Source organism: Trichechus manatus, unplaced genomic scaffold, assembly GCF_000243295.1.
Source record: "Trichechus manatus latirostris isolate Lorelei unplaced genomic scaffold, TriManLat1.0 scaffold00161, whole genome shotgun sequence".
NCBI classification, from domain to species: Eukaryota; Metazoa; Chordata; class Mammalia; order Sirenia; family Trichechidae; genus Trichechus; species Trichechus manatus.
The window spans coordinates 308944-332743 of record NW_004444097.1 but is presented as its reverse complement, the minus strand read 5'-3'; positions in this window follow the sequence as shown (position 1 = coordinate 332743).

Here is a 23800-nt window from a genome sequence, read left to right as displayed (position 1 = left end):
CATTTCTCAGGCACACAGCTGAGCTTATGATAGCTTTTTGTGCTTTTTAAGTAATCTGTTTAAACATGTTAAGTAAGTATGCCTAATTGTCTGACAGTTTGTTGTACTGCAGGTCTTGTGTGTTGCTGTGACACTGGAAGCTATGCCACCAGTATTCAAATACCAGCAGGGTCACCCATAGCAGACAGTTTCAGCTGAGCTTCCAGATTAAGATGGACTAGGAGGAAGGATCTGGCAGTTTACTTCTGAAAACAATTAGCCAGTGAAAACCTTAGGAATAGCAGCTGAACATTGTCGGATATAGTGCTAGAAGATGAGCCCCTCAGGTTGGAAAGCACTCAGAATACGGCTAGGGAAGAGTTACCTCCTCAAAGTAGAGTCAACCTTAATGACGTGGATGGACTAAAGCTTTTGGGACCTTCATTTGCTGATGTAGCACAACTCAAAATGAGAAGAAACAGCTGCAAACGTCCATTAATAATTGGAAAATGGAATATACAAAGTATGAAACTAGGAAAATTGGAAATCGTCAAAAACAAAATGGAGTGCACAAACATCGATATCCTAGGCATTAGTGAGCTGAAATGGACTGGTATTGGCCATTTTGAATCAGACAATCATATGGTCTACCATGCCAGAATGACAACTTGAAGAGAAATGGCATTGCATTAATCATCGAAAAGAGCATTTCAAGATCTACCCTGAAATATGATGTTGTCAGTGATAGGATAATATCCATATGCCTCCAAGGAAGACCAGTTGATGCAATTATTATTCAAATTTACCCACCAACTACTAAGGCCAAAGATGAAGAAATTGAAGATTTTTACCAACTTCCACAGTCCAAAATTGATCAAACATGCAATCAGGATGCATTGATAATTACTGGTTAGTGGAATGTGAAAGATGGAAACAAAGAAGAAGGAACAGTAGGTGGAAAATATGGCCTTGGTGATAGAAACGCTACGAGAGATCGCATGACAAAATTTTGCAAGACCAATGACTCCTTCAGTGCAAATACCTTTTTTCAATAACATAAGTGGTGGCTATTCATGTGGACCTTGCCAGACGGAATACACAGGAATCAAATCGACTACATCAGTGGAAAGAAACGATGGAAAAGCTCAGTATCATCAGTCAGAACAAGGCCAGGGGCTGACTGTGGAACAGAACACCAATTGCTCATACGCAAGTTCAAGTTGAAATTGAAGAAAATTAGAACAAGTCCACAAGAGAAAAAGTATGACCTTGAGTATATCCCACCTGAATTTAGAGACCACCTCAAGAATAGATTTGACACGTTGAACACTAATGATCGAAGACCAGACGAGTTGTGGAATGACGTCAAGGACATCATACATGAAGAAAGAAAGAGGTCATTAAAAAGACAGGAAAGAAAGAAAAGACCAAAATGGATATCAGCAGAGACTCTGAAATTTGCTCTTGAACGTAGAGTAGCTAAAGCAAATGGAAGAAATGATGAAATCAAAGGCTGAACAGAAGATTTCAAAGGGCAACTCGAGAAGACAAAGTAAAGTATTGTCATGAAATTTGCAAAGACCTGGAGATAAAAAAACAAAAGGAAAGAGCATGCGTGCCATTTCTCAAGCTAAAAGAACTGAAGAAAAAATTCAAGTCTCGAGTTGCAATATTGAAGAATTCTACAGGGAAATATTAAACAACACAGACAACATCAAAAGAAGATGGGAGGAATATACAAAGTCACTGTACCAAAAAGAACTGATCAACATTCAAACATTTCAAGAGGTACCATATGATCAAGAACCAATGGTACTGAAGGAAGAAGTCCAAGCTGCACTGAAGGCATTGGCAAAAAATAAGACTCCAGGAATTGATGGAATACCAATTGAAATGTTTCAACAAATGGATGCAGTGCTGGAGGTGCTTACTCATCTATACCAAGAAATTTGGAAGACATCCACCTGGCTAACCAACTGGAAGAGATCCAGTTCCAAAGAAAGGTGATACAACAGAATGCAGAAATTATCAAACAATATCATTGATATCACACACAAGTCAAATTTTGCTGACGATCATTCAAAAACAGTTGCAGCGGTACATCAGCTATCCCAGCGGTATAGGAAACTGCCAGAAATTCAAGATGGACTCAGAAGAGATTGTGGAACAAGAGATATCATTGCTGATGTCAAATGGATCTTTGCTGAAGGCAGGGAATACCAGAAACATGTTTACCTGTGTTTCATTGATTATGCAAAGGCATTCGACTATGTGGATCATAACAAATTATGGATAACTTTGTAAAGAATGGGAATTCCAGAACACTTAAAATTGTGCTCATGGAGACCTGTACATAGACCAAGAGACAGTCATTCTAACAGAACAAGGGGATACTGCATGGTTTAAAGTCAAGAAAGGTGTGTATCAGGGTTGTATTCTTTCACCACACTTATTCAATCCCTGTGCTCAGCAAATAATCCGAGAAGCTGGACTATATGAAGAAGAACAGGGCATCAGGATTGGAGAGAGACTCATTAACAACCTGCAATACGCAGATGACACAAGCTTTCTTGATGAAAGTGAAGAGGACTTGAAGCACTTACTGATGAAGATCAAAGACTACAGCCTTCAGCATGGATTACACCTCAACATAAAGCAAACAAAAATCCTCACGACTGGGCCAATAAACAACATCACGATAAATGGAGAAAAGATTGAAGTTGTCAAGGATTTCATTCTACTTGGATCCACAATCAACGCCCATGAAAGCAGCAGTAAAGAAATCAAACTACATATTTATCTTAGGCTGGGTTCTCTAGAGAAGCAAAACCAGTAAAGCATATAAATATATATAGAGAGAGAGAGATTTGTATCAAGGAAATGGCTCAGGTGGTTGTAGAGGATGGAACGTCCCAAGTCTGTGGGTCAGGATAGAGGCTTCTCCTAATTCACGTAGCTGCAGGGGCTGGCAAACCCAAGATCAGCAGGTTGGAGAGGAGGGCTCTTGCTCACAGGCTGTGAAGATCAACAAATCCCAAGATCAGCAGGCAAGACCACAGATAAGCTGCTAGCTCAAGTCCCAAGAACCTGAGGTCAGATGAACAGGAGCCAGCTGCAGAATCCTGAACAAGCAAAAGCCCACAAGCTTTGCCAAAATATCCACTTATATTCAGTGCAGGCCACACACCCAAGGAAACTCCCTTTCAACTGATTGGCTACTCACAGTAGATCCCATCATGGAGGTGATCACATCATATCAAATCTCATCACAGAAGTGATCACAACATCATAGGACTGTCAAACCACTGAGAATTATGGCCCAGCCAAGTTGACACACAACCTTAACTAGCACAGTATTGTACTGGGCAAATCTGCTGCAAAAGACCTCTTTAAAGTGTTAAAAAGCAAAGATGTCACCTTGAGGTCTAAGGTGTGCCTGACCCAAGCCATAGTGTTTTCAATAGCCTCGTATACATGTGAAAGCTGGAAAATGAATGAGGAAGATTGAAGAAGAATTGATACCTTTGAATTATGATGTTGGTGAAAAATATTGAATATACCATGAACAGCAGAAGAATGAACAAATCTGTCTTAGAAGAACTACAGCCAGAATGCTCATTAACAAGCAAGGATGGCAAAACTTTGTCTCACATAATTTGGACATGTTATCAGGAGGGATCAGTCCCTGGCGAAGGACATTATACTTGGTAAAGTAAAGCGTCAGTGAAAAAGAGGAAGAACTCCAACGAGATGGATTGACACAGTGGCTGCAACAGTGGGCTCAAGCATAACAAAGATTGTGAGGATGACGCAGGACCAGGAAGTGTTTCGTTCTGTTGTGCATAGGGTTGCTATAAGTTGGAACCAACTTGACGGCACCTAACACATATAGATAGATATAACTATAGCTATAGACATAGCTATAGCTGTAGAGAGATATAGACAGATCTGTAGATACATATAGATAGAAATTAGGCAGTCAAGTTGGATATGAGATGTACTTACACTTGCAAATGGTAAGGTGTTTACAAGGCATGATGATAGCCAAGTGGATAAGGGATCAACTTTCAGAGAAAAGGAGGGTCATGCTAGACTTATCACTTTGTATCTAAGGGACTGAGACTTTTATTTTCCCTCCAGTTTGGGGACACTGGAGCATCTCGAGACAGACTGTTCATAGCCTCATAGGTTGTGGGTTGTAGTTAGCTGCCAGACTCATGATGACCCCCAAGCACAATGAGACAATTCTCTGCCCAGTCTTGTACCGTCCCCATGATCAGTTGTGGATCAGACCACTGTGATCCATACTGTTTTCATTGGCTGATTTTTGGAAATATATCTCTAGGCCTTTCTTCCTAGTCCATCTTAGTCTGGAAGCTCCTCTGAAACCTGCTCAGCATCATAGCAACTTTCAAGCCTCCAGTGACAGATGGGTGGAGGCTGTACATGGGGTGCATTAGCCAGGAGTCAAACCCAGGTCTCCTGCATGGAAGGTAAGAATTCTACCACTGAGTCACCAATGCCTGCATTTGGGGGTAAACCAAAAAAAAAAACCAAACTCATTGCCGTCAAGTCGATTCCGACTCATAGCGACCCTATAGGACAGGGTAGAGCTGCCCCATAGAGTTTCAAAGGAGCGCCTGGTGGATTCAAACTGCTGATCTTTTGGTTAGCAGCCATAGCGTTTAACCACTATGCCACCAGGATTTTCTGCAGTTGGGGGTAGACACTAGCAAACCCAGTGTTTAATTTTGACCATCCCTTGGCTAAGAGATTGAGCTTTCTTCAGTTGTGCCTGATTCCTTGTAGGGAGTTTGGGGTTTGCTAGTGTCTACCCCTAACTGCAAACCCTAAATTCCCTACAAGGAATCAGGCACAATTAAAGAAGGCTCAATCTTTTAGCCAAGGGATGGTCAAAATTAAACAGCGGCAGCAGTAGGCTAAGTATGCTAAAGGTTTCAGTGTGAACCTAGATTTGGTGGAGGGTTTCCCTTTCTCCTTCTAACTTCTAGAATGGCCAACATGTAGGAGTCCTTCCCTAAGTGTATCAGACCAAAGGGCCCAGAGGCGAATCCCTTAGTCCCTATATGAGAGCTAGACAGCCAGCAGAATCCCAATTGTCCTTTGTACCCTGCTACCCACACCCTATGGACAGATGCATTTAAGGATGCTTAGGACTGGTGGGCAAGGATATGTGTGCATATTCGCCCCACACAACTGCCACCACAGTGGAAGACCAGGGGTAGCTACAAGATATTCTGTGCCCTCATAACACAATCTCACAGAGAAAGGGTAAAATGAGAGTCACTCTTCATGAGAAGTCAGTGTGAAAGATGGAGATAAACATTTACTTAGCAACTAGTCTTTTCACGCAAGGAACTTAACACACGAGGCAGTCCAGCGTCTAACGCATAGTAGATACTCAGTATTAATAGAACCATTGTAAAGGAGAAATGCTGGAAGACCAGAGCTGGAAGAGAAGGGTGGGAGGCAGTGGCAGGAATGGAAGTCATGCAAATGTAAGAGGAGGGCAAGAAGCAGAGCAAGTACAGACGGGGCAGAAAGAACAGGAAGGTAAATGAAGATGATGGAAAAACAGTTAGAGAAGGAGGAGACCCGAAGAGCCTGTGTCAACAAAGCCACAGGAGGAACAGGTCCCAGTTCACTTAATGAGAGCTTGAATGATTAAATGTACATCAATGAAGAAATTTAAAATCTGTGCTTTTCTGAGAATGGAAGTTTTCCTCTTGATTGAATGATGTAAAGAACAACTCCATTGGGAGGCAGCTGGCTGCCACCCATCTGCACAGCCCACAGGGACAGATGTCATCTAGCTCGGGGAGGAAGGCACAGGGAATGACCTGCCCCCTGGTTTCAGTGAATGTAGGAGACAGAGTTGAGTCCTCAGGGGTTCCTAGCTTCCCCCACCCCTCCTAGAACTTCTTTTGTTAACCCCCCTACCCAATGAACACTATGCTTTGGCAGTATTTTGACTACCAAATACACTACATTTGTTAGGTTATAATTTACTTGTTTCCCCATTTTTCGATTAATGAATGACACACCTAGGAGCTACCCAAAGCTTCTGATCATCCTTGGATGATCACTAACACCACACTCAAACAATGGAAGCAGAGAGATTTGTGTTCTTGCTAGCCCATAAAGCCAGATCAGAGGAGAATGCATGCTTCCCATCTGGCTTCTAGAGATTCAGGAAATTGCTCATGGACTACCAGCACAATATGCACTGACCTCTAGGGGCAAAGGATTCCAGGCTGGAAGGTGCTTACTTATTACGATTTTGTCTGGAAACTGGTTGACGCTCTAAGAAACCTGTAATATGGATTTCCCTGTGGTCTCCAATTTTTTTTAAGTATATTTTTTGTTGTATTTTTGGTGAAAGTTTACACAGAAAACTAGGTTCCCCTTTAACAATTTCTATACATATTGTTTGGAGTCCTGGTGGCATAGTGATTAAGAGCTCACCTGCTGACCAAAAGGTCTGCAGTTCAAATCCAGCAGCTGCTCTTTGGAAATCCTATGCGGCAGTTCTACTCTGTCCTATAGGGTCGCTATGAGTCGGAACCAACCCGATGGCACCTAACAACAACAACAACAGCAATACGTATTGTTCAGTGTCATTGATTACATTTTTCGCAATGTGTCAGCATTCTCATTATCTCCATTCTGGTTGTTCTATTTCCATTAATCTAGCTTCCCTGCCCACACTTACCTTCTCATCTTTGCTTTAGGGTAAATGTTGATGGTTTGGTCTCATATAGATGATTATTTACAAGGAGCACAGTACTCACTGATGATATTATTTATTCTATGAGCTAATATTTGGCTGAAAGGTGACCTCCAGGAGGGGATTCAGTTACGTATTTAAAGGGTATCTCAGGGAGATAGTCTCAGGGGATCCTCTAGTCTCTACTGGTCCAATAAGTCTGGCCTGTTTTAGGAATTTGAGGTTTGTTCTACATCTTTCTCCCATTCTATCTGGGGCCATCTACTATGTCCCTGGTCAGAACAGTTGTTAGTGGTATCCAGGCACCCTCTAGTCCTTCTGGTCTCAAATAGATGGTTCATGTGAGCTATTAGTCACATAGATTGGTTTCTTCTTCGAGTTTTTGGTTTTCTTCTTTCTCTTTTGCTACCGATGAGTACAGACCAGTAGTTATAGCTTAGATGGCCACTTACAAGCTTTTAAGACCCCAGATGCTATTCACCAAACTAGGATGTACAACAATATCTTTATTAACTATGTTATGCCAATTGACTGAGTTGTCCCCCAAGTTCCAGTCTCCAATTTTTATGGCCTATTTTATTCCTGTCATCTCACATCTGACTCCCCTTTAGATGTCTAGTATATTTCTCCCCACTATGTTGAAACTTTTCCCATTTTGATAGCTTTACTACAGAGATCAAATAATACTACAGAAAGGCACTCAAATTCTTTAAAAACCTGGGTTTAATTGTTTTCATATCATAATCTGTTTTTTTAGTTGTAATAATTATAGACAGCACCTTCATCTCAAGATGCAAAGAGTGTCACATTTGTTTTTCTCAAAATTGGCCCGAGCCCAGCGTTACCTTATATCCGTTGCTGTCAAGTCGATTCCCACTCATAGAGACGCTATAGGACAGAGAAGAACTGCCCCATAGGGTTTCCAATGAGCGGCTGGTGGATTCAAACTGCTGACCTTTTTGTTAGCAGCCAAACACGTAAACCACTGTGTCAGCAGGGATTATTAAAAAAAAGAGAAGAAAAAACCATTGCCATCGAGTAGATTCCGACTCATTGCTATAGGAGCTGTCAATCCTCCTTTGGCTGATTCAAGGACCCCGGAACTTATATAGGCCAGAAAGAAAGTCCCTTAGCTCTGTTGCCTGAGCAAGGAGGAACTCTGGTGTCTTGTTCTGCTGCCTTCCCCGCCCTTGCTTTCCTCTTCCTCACAGTGGTGTTGTCGAACCTACTTCAGACCCTGCTGGTCCACATAGCTTTGCTTAAGCAGATCCCAGCTCCATTTCATCCATGATAAGCTCTTTGGGCTATGAACACCACCATAATTAGTTCTCAACTGGTTCAGAGGCCCACAGGGCCCTTCTCTGAGATCCTGTGCCTCAAGGGCACTATGCCACCTGAGTCCAGGCTTCTACCCATCCATCCATCCTTGTGGGACTTGCAACTGCCTTTCCTCTCTCTGGGGTGTCTTTTTACCCCCTGAAAACAAAGTATCCTGCTATCACCTTAGTAAGATTGTAGAAACCCAGAGACCTGTGAGGGTTGAGAGATGAAGAGAGGGAGAGAAGGTTGATGGGCAAAGAGAGTGAAGAAAACCAAAGACTCAAGGGAGCAATTAATCTGAAGGACTAAGGGAGCACAGGAACCACAGCCTACACCACGCTGAGACCAGAAGAACTAGATGGTGCCTGGCTGCCACGACTGACCGCTCTGACTGGGATCACAACAGAGGGTCTCAGACAGAGCAGAAGAAAAAGGTAGAACGAAACAATCAAATTCACAAAAAAGACCAGACTTACTGATCTGACAGAGACTGGAAGAACCCCCAGACTATGGCCCTAAGACACCCTTCTGACCTGGAACTGAAGCCATTCCCAGAGACCACCTTCCAGCCAAACAACTGACAAGCCCATAAAATAAACAATAACACCCAAGAGGAGCTTACTCCTTAAAACAATTATACGAGATCAAAAGGGCAATATTTGCCCAAAAGCAAAGTTGAGAAGGCAGGAAGGGACAGAAAATCAGGATGAAAGTTAACGGGGAACCCAGGGTGGTAACGGGAAGAGTGCTGACACATTGCAGGGAATAAAACCAAGGCCATAAAACACTTTATATACAAACTATAGAATGAAAATCTAATTTGCTCTATAAACTTGCACCTAATACACAATAAAAAAAAAATTTAAAAAAAAAAAAAACCTGACCTGAACTTCCAAGTGGCTTTTATGGTCTTTTTTTACCCTACTTCATGTGAATATTCACGTTTTGCTACAGAAATATTAGTGTATTTGGTTACGAGGTGCTGCCCCAGACTCCACTGGGGGTGTTTGTGTATATGTGTTACATTTCCAAAATCCAGACACTTAATTCTGAAACTTATCTGCTCCAAGGGCTTGGGATAAGGGCTGTGAACCTACAAGATCACAGTCTTAACAGAGAACGTCTGCCAGGAGGAAGACGGACTAAGAAGGTTCCTGTTTTGCAAGATCTTAAGCAGGATATTTTGCCTTAACATTGAAACATTTTCACAAGGCCTAAAATGTAAACCATTAAAATGCAAGGCTTTTTATCATCAAGATTTGAACACTGCAGACATTCTTATCTCCGGTGAGCCTTGGGGATAGGATGAGACCCAGGGATAACAGGATGATACCCCAAAAATGCGTTGCCATCCAGTCAATTCCAATTCATAGTGACCCTAAAGGACAGAGTAGAATTGCCCCATAGGGTTCCCAAGAAGCAGCTGGTGGATTTGAACTGCTGCCCTTTTGGTTAGCAGCCAAGCTCTTAACCACTGTACCACCAGGGCTCTGCAAGAGGATGATAGTGAGGTTGAAAGTCAGGGATGGAGTGAGGTTAAATACATTGCCTGTTTGTTTGTTTTTTAAGTGCGATGGTTTTTGTTTGTTTTGCTTTATGGTAACAAAACAGACATATCAAAAACTCTACAGCAACCATATGGCCAGATCAAAATACCACGAACGCCATAAGAAAAAGAAGGGAATCTTCACAGCTACCAAAGGAGAAATCGTAGCTGCTCCCAGGAACTCTAGGACCCCTGAGAGATAGACGGAGCCCAGTAGTTCCGGTCGGTGAAACACCTTAAGCCCATAGGTCAAAACAGGAGACCCACAGGCATGCTTTGTTTGGATAGCACAGCATTGATCCGCACAGATTTGGTTTGGTTTTGTTTAATGTGAATATCTTGCCTGCATCAAAAATCAGAAGCTTTGCATAATCACCTTGGTATACCGCTTCTCTTGAAAAAATTCTTAAGACCACCATCTCGAGCTGAGGACAAGTAGCTGCACCATTTTAGACAGGCATGTCTTCCCCATTTCACTGCAGTCCCCAAGAGTCCTTATGTTCTCCTGGGAGATTCAAGTGGTCCTGAGGGCTCTGGGGTGTAAGACACGTGCTCGGGCCACTCCAGGACCACTGGGGCTCGCACCATGGATTCTGAGGCGTGCTGGTGAGATCCTGGTGTTACGCAGGACTGTGGACGAGCTGGAGAAAAGGTCTTTCTCGCGGAGAAGCCAGCAGCCTGCTCCAAAGCACACGTTTGAGCAATAATGACTAGTGAAATGATCCAGAGAAATCACAAAAATAAGCACTGAGCAGAACTGAGAAGTCAATGAAGAGTTCTAGAAAAGTCAAATAGCAAGGCTGGGGAGCAGTGGAGACAGGGACTCAGCTGAAAAGACCCTTTAGGGGACAACTGATATAATTATTTACACGAATGAGCAATTTGTTGCTTTTCTCCCAGCCAGCTACAAACATCCCTAATGTTTATAGTACACCTACTAGGTACCGGTGCATTTCATATGTTGCCTCATTTACTCTTTACAGGAGGCAGGTATTATTATGTCCATTTTAGAAATAAAGAATCTGAGGCCTAGAGATTTTAAGTAGCTTGCCCAAGGACACTAGCTTATAGTTGTTATAACCAGGATTCAAACCCAGATTTTTATAACCCCAAAATTAATTCACTAGACCATAAGCAAATGTTTACACTTGCCCATCAGGAGAGTAATTACTCAAAGAATCTAGGCATCTTAACTGTTTCCTCTCTCTCCTAAATAAAAATTATTCTCAGGATCTGCCACTGGCCAGTTATATCTTAGTGTGAATTTAAGTCATTTTAGAATCTTCTCTCCGACGGAGACATTAAAGATTTTTGCACCCAAGTGAAAAAAATATATACTCTAGGGCTGAAGGGCACTTTCAGCCCTAGAACGTAACCGTACTTGAGTCCTTGTGCATCTTGCCAATGGGTCTTGGCAACATTCTCGGAGGCCATGTGCTTAGGTTTTCCTATTAAACCATGATCAGTGCGATCACAACCCTCTGGCAAGAATACAGTTTGCAGGAGTATAAAGCATTGATTTTTCCAGCAGTACAAGAATCTCTGGTGTTCATGGTACCTACCGCACGATCTCAGAAAACTCAATTATTAATATGAGTATATGGACATCATTTTGTTGTGATTAGATTTCACTTTAATTTAAATTTTGTTGAAGTCACAAGGGAGCAAAGAAGCAGTCTCGCGAAAGAAACGAGTCAGTCTGCGTTTTATTTTTCATGTTTGCAAGCCAGGATTATCGGCAAATCTTATCAGTCAGGCAGCAAATTACCAAGAACTGCATTAAAAATGTGTATAGTCATTTTCAGTTTTGAAAGATTCAAGACTATAAATAATTAAATGCATTAGACATCTGTTATTTATGAGCTGAGATGGCAGTTTTAATTTAGTTCATTTAGCTGAGCCTGGCGTATCGTGACTAAAGGAAAGCGCAGGAAATATCTAAAAACGCCGTCTCTCGGAGCCTGCAGTGACCATAGGTGCAACTCAAAGCCTGGTCATTTTCACTTCCCTTCAAGGCCTGCCAAGACACACGGTGACCTATGTTGCCTGTCCTCGGGAATTCTGATTGGCTGGCAGACCAGGTCCATATCTGCCAGCCTCATGATGTAAATCAGGCAGCTTAGTAGGAGCGGTGAGCATGCTCCTTGTTAATTATGCATGCAGAACTCTGTCACTAGATCAGTTCCACGAAACACTTCAGGGAAATGCCAAAGCATTCAAACCACCTGCCCTTTCCTTTTTTCTATACTAGAGAAGGGTTGACATTCTGGATTTCCCAAAGATGTGCAAAAGCTTGTGGATAAGAAGAGGTAGGAACCAAACCCAGGAGACATGGTTTGGAAGGCACAGGACAATATGTTAATAATGAAGATGCACTGCGGTCACTAACTAAAACCAGCAGGGATCGTGTTCGGAAATGGAGGCTCTCTGACCACACAGCCCCATAAACCCACACACATCAGCCATGTGCCCTCTGACAAAATACCTTCGGATTCCTAACTCAAAAAACAGTGCCATTTTCTGCAGCCTGGAGGGGCTGGAACTTCGGTGCATCCTGAAGTGACCCTGGCCTCTGTCAGAGCGACTGGAGGTGTAATGGGTCGCATTACCTGTCCTCTGCCTGCTGAGAGGCAGACCATCTGATTGAGCACATCAAGCACCGGCCATGTGCCGTAGTTCGGAAATTACTGCAATACTTCATGTTTGCACACAGATTCTAGTAGGAAGATTTATTTATCTATCCATCTGTTCTTTTTTTCCCTTTAGGTTTGTTGGTGTTAAACAATTTGCCTTGTGAATTTTTGTTTGTGTTCTGTGTGCACTAAGCTTTAAGTGCAGGAAACGCTGAGGAATAAGGACCAGCACAGAAGTTGGTGAATTCTGAGCGCTCGAACTGCTTGACAGGCCAATATGGATGTACGTTTTAGGATCATGTACAGCCACATTCTGTCTGGAGAAAGGTGAGGCCAATGTGTCTGTCGTAGTCTAATTTCCCACATAGAAAACACAAAGTGGGAGTAAACCAATGCATTCTAGCAGAAACGGGATACACACAGTAACGACTCCCCTGGTCCCCTACTCCTGCATCTTTCCAAACCCTCAGCTGGGGCCACTTTGCCCATCTCAGGCCCCAGGCCCAGCCTGTAGTCACAGAAATAGAAGAATCACTGGAGCTCAGGGGTTCACATCTCTTGACCCTAGAAAATGCTCCTGCCCCAACACTGCATCCCAGATCCAGCGCAGGATTCCTTCTTGCCTTGCTTCTTACACCATAACCCTGCCTTGTCTCCCCGGGTCCATGTTGTCCCAGGAGCTCCTGAATCCTTGCCTTCATCTCTTCTTCCTCTGGGATCTGGGATCCCAGCCTTGCCAGCCATCTATGCTAGTTCCCCATAAAGCAGCTTTCTATCCTCTGACTTATTGCCAATAATGAGGTCATACTCTGATGTAGCCTGCCCAGATGCCTGCCACTGCTTCCAGAGGCTCCCGGGACATCACGCCCAGCCCACCAGCAGGCACAGCCACCAGTGTCCTCTGCCGAGACTCCCAAGGAAGAGTCTGTGGTCTGCCCTACCCCTGCTTGCTGGGCCCCTTTCCTCCTCAGCTGCCCCACCCAGCTGGGTCTCCCACCTCCAGAGCCGGCCTGTTCTCACAGTGGAGTCCCAGATCCATCAACTAGGTATTTGGCTTTTCCCTCTGTTCCCACCGAATGAGCCTGATTGACAGCTTTTCAGGGATTTCTGACTTGCCCAGCTGCTAATTCTGCTCCTCACCCAGCTCTGTATTCCCCTGCTCAAATTAATCTAGCAGAAGCTGATTTGGCTTGTAATGTGAGGTTAATTACAGAAGTGATAACATTTCTAAATAAAAATGATCTCCTCCGTTTAAAAAATCTAAATTAAAATAAAAGGAGAAGAAAATAATTCTTGGGTACACACCACAGCCCTAGTTCCCAACTCTTGCAAACACTTCTGCCAGCAGAACGTATCCTTTTCAGCAAGGCCGAAATGCTTCCCGGATGTACAACCTGCACAGTCGCACGGACCCTGCCCTCAGAAAGCCCTGTGCTTGATTTAACACTCTGCTGTTGCTACCTAACAGTTCTTAATAATTTTATCTTTGACCTTGTGTTTCATAAGGGAAAACCAATGGGACAATGGTACATGCATGTGAACAAAGGGGGTATGGTATGCTCAACATGCGTGTTCCCCACGGTTCATTGCTGTGTTCTGGATGCCCTCTGAGCATCAGCGAGACTCAAAGTGAGTACAGGGTCAGTGTGTTACATCTGTGACTGAGCAGGCAGGGGCGCTGACAGCCCCAAGAAGCCACACTTCTCATTGGAACCAGAAAATGTTTCGAACACAGAAAGAAGGCAATGGTATCCTAAGAAGCAGAAATAACCATGTGCTGGCCATCCTCGTCTGTCACCCCCTCGGGCTTGTGCCCAGGGGGAAATGACCCCCTAGGCCCCCCTTGCTACACCTCTGTGTGTGGCCACTGTGTATTTTAAGTGATTTCCAACCTAGGGGGCTCATCTTCTAGCAGCACAATATCAGACAATATTCTTTGGCAATCCACAGGGCTTTCACTGGCTAATTTTCCAAAGTAGATCACCAGGCCTTTCTTTCTAGTCTGTCTTAGTCTGGAAGCTCCGCTGAAACCTGTCCCACCATGGGTGACCCTGCTGGTGTTTGAAATACCTGCGGCATAGTTTCCAGCATTGTTAGCAACACGCAATCCAGCACAGTATGACAAACTGACAGACAGGTGTCGGTCTCTGTCTCTGCTCACCAGGACATTCCTGCTTACCCACCTAACACCCTGTCCTTCCGCATCCTCCACTTTGCCCACCTTGCTCTGTAGCCTTTGCCTCCCCCAGCAGCTTTGCTCTCTCACCAGTGCCCTCTGTCCAAACACGACCACAGGAAGCCTCCTTATATGTTCAACTCCTCGCTCAGGTTTCCTGACAATGGGGATCTGCCCCTTGGTACTTCCTGGCTCTCTATCGAATTGCAGACCCCAGCAGATGACCAGAAAGTGGGGAGACAGGGGACCGTGCTGGTCGTGGCCCATTGCCATGGGAGAAGGGTGGGACCCTGCCCCATGAAAGCAGCCCCATTGCTCCTTCTAATGTTACCTAGCTGTCTTTGACTAGAGCAACAGTACATTCTTCACATTTGGCCGGCAGTTTATAATTCCTAGCGCTCTCTCACGGTTACCAGACCCTGAGCTGGTCAGGGCACATTCTAGAGGCTTGGCGTGGGGGGTGGGCAGCATCTGAGCAAACGCAGGCCACCTGCTCCGTGTCGAGAAGGCACCTGGTAGTTCACTTTGCTCCATCTCCGAAAAATTCCCATAGTGGGACAGATATTTTGACAAACGAATATGTTATTAAGGCACAAACCCAAATTTACCAGCAACATTCTCTATTATTCCTGTTTCCCATTTTATTTATTATTCACTTATTTATTCATAGAGAAATATATCTATCAAAGTGCAATAGTCTCTTAACTGAGAAAACTGCCTGATTCTGTTCTTTAATTTAAAAACATCACGGCCAAGAACTTTAAGAAGACTGATTTGAAAGTGAAATGTCTTTTATCTTGTCACTGGGTTCTCACTTTTTCTCTTTTCTTCCCCCCTTTTCTCTTCCTCCTCCCCCTCTTCTTTCTCGCTTCAGCTTCATTTCCCTCCTCCTTCATCTTGTTCTGAGGGACTCACATTAGAGGGACTGTTTTCAAGGCGTCTAGTCCAGTTTCTTGGCTGATTCCGCTATTAGCAACTGTTGAGAGTGATGAGTTGGCCATCTCCCGAGGCCACCCTACCGCTCAGGCTTCTGGTCCTTCCTGAGGAGTCGCCCACTACACAACAAATGAGATTTCCCGGTAGCAGCTCTTATTTCTGCTTCTCATTCTTACTTGAGGAGAACTGGTTTCCAGCCTACACGATATCCCATTTGATTTTTAGGAAGTTTTCCCATTTTCTTTCATCCCTTCCTCACTGACTAAACCTCGCATCTTCATTTTCTGAGTAGGCAGCTTTCCTCATTGTCCTCGCAGGCCGTTTCTGTCTGCTTTTGGAAGACCCCACTCGGATGGCTGAGAGTCCTGGCTATCTGGCATTTACCCGGCAGTCACTGTCTGGAGCGGGCCTGATCCTTGGCCACCTTTTGAAGTCTGTGGTCTTGAAGTCAGGCAGTCGGAGCCTGCCTGATTGAAGGCAGCGACTAGTAGCTGGCCTCAGGGCAGGATTTGGCCGCGGCAGGCAGTTATGGGGCCAGGAAGAGCCTTTGCTCTCAGAGGCTTGCGTTCCTAGTCAGCCCAGACTGCCCTTAGGGCAAGGATCAAAGAATGCTTCCTTCTCACTTAAGCCTGTAGTTGAAAATGCAAAATGTTGTTAACAGAATAGGCCACCAGAAGCGTATTTGTTTTTGTTGCTGCGCCTTTTTCCTAGCTCGTGGCCATCGTGCGGATTCTGACTCATAGAGACCCTGTAGGACAGAGTAGAACTGCCTCATAGGGTTTCCAAGGCCATAATCTTTACAGAAGGAGACCGCCACATCTTTCTCCTGAGGAGCCGCTAATGGGTTTGAACCACTTACCTGTTAGCAGCTGAGCGCTTAACCCCTGCTCCACCAGGTTTCCTCCACAGACAGATGCACAGATATATTCCAGACCCGCATACTCTCTATATCTACCTCTCTATAAATTTCCCTCCTCAACTTTCTCTGTCCCTGTTTCTTCCCTCTCTCTCCTTCCTTGAGAAATAATCATTAATTTTAATAGAACTGAAATAAACATCCCTTTCATTTTGAAAGTGATCAGTGAGACATCTTAAGAAAATTGAATCTATGGTCACTGAGGAAAATAAAAACACCTGTATCAGGACCCACTCATTTTAAAAAAAAAAAAAAGGTATTGTCTTAGTCATCTAGTGCTGTTATAACAGAAATACCACGAGTGGATGGCTTTAACAAATAGAAATTTATTCTCTCACAGTCTAGGAGACTAGGGCACCAGCTCCTGGGGAATGCTTTTTCTCTCTGTTGGTTCCGGGGGAAGGTCCTTGTCATCAATCTTTCCCTGTCTAGGAGCTTCTCAGTGCAGGGACCCCAGGTCCAAAGGACATGCTCCTGTCCTGGCTCTTATTTCTTGGTGGTATGGGGTCGCCAACTCTCTGCTTGCTTCTCTCTCCTTTTCTCTCTTGTGGCGGGCTTAGTGGTTAAGAGCTATGGCTGTTAACCAGAAGGTCAGCAGTTCAAATCCACCAGGCACTCCTTGGAACCTCTATGGGGCAATTCTACTCTGTCCTATAGGGTCGCTAGGAGTCGGAATCGACTCAACAGCAATGGGTTTAAGATAAAATGTGACACAGGAGATACTCCAAGGAAACTCCCCTTAAATTGGATCAGAGTTGTGACCTGAGTAATGGTGTTGCATCCTACCCTAACCCTCTTTAACATAACCTGATCTTGCCACATTAACCGTAGGCAGAGATGAGGATTTACAACACAGAGGAAAATTACATCAGATCACAAAATGGTGGACAACCACACAATACTGGGAATCATGGCCTAGCCAAGTTGACATACATTTTGGGGGGACAGAATTCAATTCATAACAAGTATTATGGTAGATAGACAAGAGCCACCCTTGGCATCATCATTGAGAATTGACTTGCTGAGTCCCCTAACCATGGAGAACAACCAGAGTGTGCACACATCCCCTTGGCATAGCAAAGAGTCCATTTCATGTTGTAAACCATAGTGTTGGACATGATAAATGCATATGGAGAAATATGATTCTGTTGACCAACCCAGTCTACTCTTACTGGGTGACTAGCACAAGGATTTTGTGCTCCTTCAACCCCTTCCCCAAAATAACTTACGAAAATTGAAGGCAATCCCTCATGGCACAGAAATTTAGTTCCTACTAAGGACCAGGTTTATCTGGGGGAGGAGGAAGGCCCTGTCTAGGCACAGAGAGAGCTGGATGTTTGACCATTCCTGGGAGACACTGCATGAGCAGATGAGTAAGGACTTTGGAGTAGTGAGGCAGACAACTATTTGCATGACCTTAGACAGGCCTCAGTTTTCTCATCTGTAAAATGGAGAAGGATTACAACAGTAAACTTCTTCATAGTTTGTCATGAGGATTAAATGAAAGAAAACATCTAAAGCATCTAGTACAGCTTGGGACTTAGTAAATGTTCAGAAAATAACAAGGAAGTATCGCTCCAGAATTATTAATTACAAAAGAGAAAATAGTATCTTAGCGGTGGAAAATGTGATGATGCCACCTTAATGAAGTGATCGACATTGATATCATCAGTGAGATAAACTGACATCAAGAGCCCCCTGAAGTGATAATCTTCTGTTATATTCCTGCCAAAAATGCCTTCCCCTAGAACATCTAGCTCGATTGGCATAACACAGTTTATAAAGAAAATGTTCTACATTCTACTTTGGTGAGTAGCATCTGGAGTCTTAAAGCCTGGTGAGTGGCCATCTAAGATACTCCACTGGTCTCACCCCATCAGGAGCAAGGGAGAATGAAGAAAAATAAAGATACGAGGGAAAGATTAGTCCTAAGGACTAATGGACTACAACTACCACGGCCTCCACCAGACTGAGTTCAGTACAACTAGATGGTGCCCAGCTACCACCACTGATCACTCTGACATGGATCACAATAGAGGGTCCCAGATGGAGCTGGAGAAAAATATAGAACAATATTCTAACTCACAAAAAAAAAAACCAGACTTACTGGCCTGACAGAGACTGGAGGAAATCTCGAGACTATGGCCCGCAGACACCCTTTTAGTTCAGTAATGAAGTCACTCCCGAGGTTCACCCTTCAGCCAAAGATTAGACAGCCCCATAAAACAAAACAAGACCAAAGGGGCACACCAGCCCAGGGGCAAGGACTAGACAGCAAGAGGGGACAGGAAAGCTGGTAACAGGGAACCCAAGATCGAGATGGGAGAGTGTTGACATGTTGTGGGTTTGGTAACCAAAATCATGAAACAATATGTATACTAACTGTTTAATGAGAAGTTAGTTTGTTCTGTAAACCTTCATCTAAAAGTACAATAAAAAAAAAGAATATACATCTCTCAAATTCTATTAAAAAAAAAAACAACTCAGTGAAAAGTACCATAAAAAATCAGCCAAAGATAAGAGATTTGGCATCCTGGCTTTCCCCAGAGTAATGGGCAGAATTAGATGATGCAAGAAATTTCTGTGACAGCATCAGAGCCCATCACGATTTTGGCCAAGGGAATTTTGGATGTAGGAATTATGACTTTAATAAGTTAATTTTCACATAGCCCTTAGAAAGGCAATGATACTGTCCTCTAGGTACCGGTACACAGTTCCACAAAATCCTAAAAGAAAGAAAAAACAAAAATGCTTTTCCCTAGAGCTGGCACTCTGCGTTTGCACTTGTAGCCTCCTAAACTGTGAGGGAATACATTTCTGTTTGTTAAAGCCATCCACTTGCGATATTTCTGTGATAGCAGCACTAGATGACTAAGACGGGCCCCTTCCTCCTCCTCCATGTAACAGTCAGCCTTCACCCTTCCTTATCCCCGTAAAAGATTACCATTTATTTCTCTGTTTGTGTTTGTTTCATTTTGTCTTGTTTGCGGGACTTCGTTTCTCTTTATTGCTGAATAATGTTCCATTGCATGGATATACCACATTTTGTTTATTCATTCATCTGTTGATGAACACTTGGGTTGTTTCCACCTTTTGGCTACTACAATGTTGCAATGAACGTTGGTGTACAAGTATCTGTTTTGGTCTTGCTTTCGAGCCTCTTGGGTATATATATATATACCTAGGAGCAGAATTGCTGGGTCATATGGTAATTCTGGAGTCCCTGGGTACAAATGGTTCATGTTCTCTGCTGCTAACTAAGAGGTTGGTGGTCTGAGTATACCCAAAGGCACCTTGGAAGAAAGTCCTGGTGATCTACTTCTGAAAAATCAGTCATTGAAAACTCTATGGAGCACAGTTTTACTCTGACGTACATGGAATCGCTGAGTCGTAGTGGACTCAAAAGCAACTGTTTGTGGTAACTCTATGCTTAACTTTTTTTTTTTTATTGTGCTGAGTATATGAGCCCTGGGGACACAGCAGTTAAGCACTCAGCTGCTACCAAAAGGTTGGTGGTTTGAACCCACTCAACAGCTCCTCGGGAGAAAGACCTGGTGCTCTGCTTCTGTAAAGATTACAGCCAAGAAAACCGTAAAGTGCAGTTCTAGTCTGTCACGTAGGATCGCTATGACTTAGAATCGACTTTACAGCACCAAACAACAACATATATATAACAAAAAAAATTGCCATTTTTACTTTTTTACATGTACAATGTAGTGACATTAATTACCTTTATCATATTGTGTAATCTTCACCACTAAATATGTTTAGCTTTTTGAAGTACTGCCAAACTCTTTTCCACAGCAGCAACACCATTTTCCATTCCAACCAGCAAAGCACGAGGGTTCCAATTTCTCCGCGTCCTCAACAACACTTTTTAGTTTCCATTTTTCTGATAATAGCCATCCTAGTGGGTGTGAAGTGTTACCTTATTGTGGGTTTGTTTTCCATTTCCCTAGTAACTAATGACCTTAAGTGTCTTTTTATGTGTTCATTCACTATTTGTATATCTTCTTTAGAGAAATGTCTATTCAAATCTTTTGCTCATTTTTTAAATCGAGTTACTGAGTTACTTGTGTTTGTATTATTGAGCGGTAAGGGTTCTTTATATATTCTGGATACTGAACCCCTGTAAGATACATAGTTACCAAATACCTTTCTCCCATTCTGTAGGTTGTCTCCTCGCTTTCTTGAAAAATTCCCTTGATGCACAAAAATTTTTCATTTTGATGAAGTCCAGTTTATCTATTTTTTTCTTCTGTGATTTTGGTGTCATATCTAAGAATCTGTTGTCAAAAATAAAGTCTTGAAGCTTTACCCTATGTTTTCTTCTAAAGATTTTATATTTTTAGTTCTTACATTTAGGTCATTGATCTATTTTGAGTTCGTCTTCATATATAGCGTGAGGTATGGGCTCAACTTCATTCTTCTGCATGTACAGATCCAGTTTTCCCAGCAGCATTTGTTGAAGAGACTATTCTTGCCCCAGTGAATGTACTTAGCACCCTTGTTGAAAATCAATTGTCATACAAGTATGGGTTTGTTCCTGAACTCTCTATTCTATTCCATTGATCTGTATATATATCTATTCTATACCGTATCACACTGTTTCGATTACTGTAATTCTACAGTACATTTTGAAATTGGGAAGTGTTGAGTCCTCATACTTTGTTCTTCTTTTTCAAGATTATTTTAGATATTAAGACCCTTTGCAATTCCATATAGATTGAGGATCAACTTTTCCACTTCTGCAAAAAGGCTTCTGGAATTTTGATAGAGATTGTGTTGAATCTGTAACATTTATTTCTCCTGAAGCAGAATAATTCACCTCTTCTTTTCTTATCCAGACTACCTTGGAACACTCAAATGGCAATTAACTCTGGGTCTCTAGTGGTTAGCCCAGAGGTTCTCATCCCAGTTGCACATTTCAATCACCTGAAGGCTGGAACCACACCTCAAACCAGATTCAGAATCAGAACTTCCAGGGGTGAGGTGGACATTGATCCTGATGGACCTTGGGCCACAGATGGTCCCAGTGCTGAGTGAGGGCTAAGATCCACAGCACAGCACAAGGTCTACAGAGCTTTGATCAAATGAAAGGAAAGAACTGTCATTTCAAACGATCAGGCAGGGTTTCATCCACATCGCAGCCTACCCCACATCCACACATTCATCCAGTTCCTCGAAATGCCAGGAAAGCAGCACAAAGATGCATCCTCCTCCAGAGCAAGCATCCGAGCACCATGCTGGTTTTGTTTTTTCCCTCTTTGGCCTATAAGCATCTCAAGAATCAGGACTCTGTGTTATCTGTCTCTGTCAGACATTGTGCGAGACCCTAAGGAGGGTCCAGAACCTCAATAAATAGCAGTAAGAGTTACTCTTTATTGAGTAGCATCTATGTAATAGGCAGTTTCCGTATTTTATCTTATTAAACAAATCATAGCAATCATTTGAGTTAGGTATTATTGTCCTTTATATATGAGGAAACTGAGGCTCAGGAGAGTAAGTGATGTGCCCCAGGTCACATGGTTAGTAAGTGATGATGCCAAAATTTGAACTTGGATCCAACTAACTCGCAAGTCCTTGCTATTTTCACCACCCGCTCCCACACTGCCTCACGTTTATCTAGCAGATAGACGCAAAGAAGGCACAACTTTTGTCGTCTCTTTTTTTTTAAGTTACATAATTCCCAACTCTGATGAGCAATTAATTAACAAGTTCCAGTTGCAGCTTCTATATTTCCTTAGAACTAATACAGTAAAGCCCGAGAAAGCCGGAACCTGTGTAAGGTGGAAACCTGTCAGAGAAGGAAAATGCAAATATTTTCCACTAAAATGAATGATAGAAAACTGTAAGACTGTACCCTGTCAAAGGTGGAAAACTTGTGACATCTGGGAAAGTGAGGCAGTCCCATCAAGTTCCAGCTGTCACAGGTTTCACTGGATCAGAAACAGAGTCCCTGGGAGGTCCAAACTGTTAATGTGCTTGGCTGCTAACCAAAAGGTTGGAGGTTCACGTCCACCCAGAGGCACCTCAGAACAAAGATCTGGTGATCCACTTCCAAAAAATCAGCCATTGAAAACCCTATGGTGCACAGTTCTACTCTGACACCCATGGGGTCGCCATGAGTCAGAATCAACTCAACAGCAACTTGTAATGTCGGAAACAAACCTTGGATGTGGACACCAAGCTGAGGGTCCCAGCGCATTATTCTTGTCTAAACCTGCTCTTCACATGGCTGAGCAGAGGCTGGAGCCTTGGATAGATTGTTTCTGAATGTCTAAGTAAATAGAGCTCAAATAACAGTGACAGTGAGTGTTCTAAAATGACCAGAATTAGGTGAAAATTCATGAAACCTCACACAGAACTATATTTGCTCCAAGACTTACCTGTGAGTTGCAAAATAAGTAGGCTACGCTTGATGGTGGAAGAAGCCTGTCAATGTTGATAGCTTTGGACGAAATTCATAATCCTAGATGTGCTTCAGATGCTTGTCTGTAAACATTTTATCACCTCAGAACTCAAGCGACACAAGGCCACGTACGACGCTGTGAAGGCTGCCGGCTATCAGAGTTTCATGAGCACTAAACGTAAAATAGTAAAGCTGTCCAGAGATTAATTCACACCTGAGGCAAGGAATATCCTCACACTAGACAGGAGCTTAGAGTTCAAAAACGCTGACATGGGGAGGCAAGATGGACATTACACTCCACTGACAGCCTTCCAACAATCACTCTTCAGTGAGGGCGAGCAAGTGTATCTGTATTAGTATCTTTTGCTGTTAACAAATTACCCCAAAATCCGGCAGGTTAAAACAGCACACAGTCATTATCTCACAGCCTTTCTAGGTCAGGAATCCAGGGGCAGCTTGGCTGGTCCGTGGCTCAGGGTTTCTCACAGGCTTCATCCAAGGGGCCGGCTGGGGCTGCAGTCCTCTCGAGGTTCAGTGGGGAAGGATCCTCTTCCAAGCTCCTGCTCTTGGTTGTTGGTGGGATTCAGCTCCTCAAGGGCTATTGGACTGAGGGCCTCAGTTTCTCACTGGCTGTTGGCTGGAAGCCTTCCTCGCTTCTCTATTACATGGGCTTCTCCACAGGGCAGCTCACAACTTGACAGCTGGCCTCCCTCAGAGTGAGCAAGCAAGAGAGCAAGAGAGGACAAGCAAGACAAGTCACAGCCTTATTGTAACCTAACCTCAGAAGTGACACCTCATCTCTTTTGCAGTATTCTATTAGTTAGAAGCAAGTCACTAGGTCCAGCCCACACTCAAGGAGAGGGGATTACACAAGGGCATGAATACCAGTGGGTGGGGGTCAATGGGAATCAACCTAGAAGCTGTCTACCACAGTGTCACTGGGCTCCGTACACAGAAGCATTCAGGTCAGCAACATTAGGCGTCACAATGACCCCCTCCTACTCTCTCTCCATAAACAATAGCTCCCTGCTCAGCCCTGGATGCTGCATCATACACTAGAGGGGCCATCCAAAAACAGGCGGGCTTTTGTTTCTGGAGGGCTGATTACACTTTGTAATATTTCCTGATGATCTC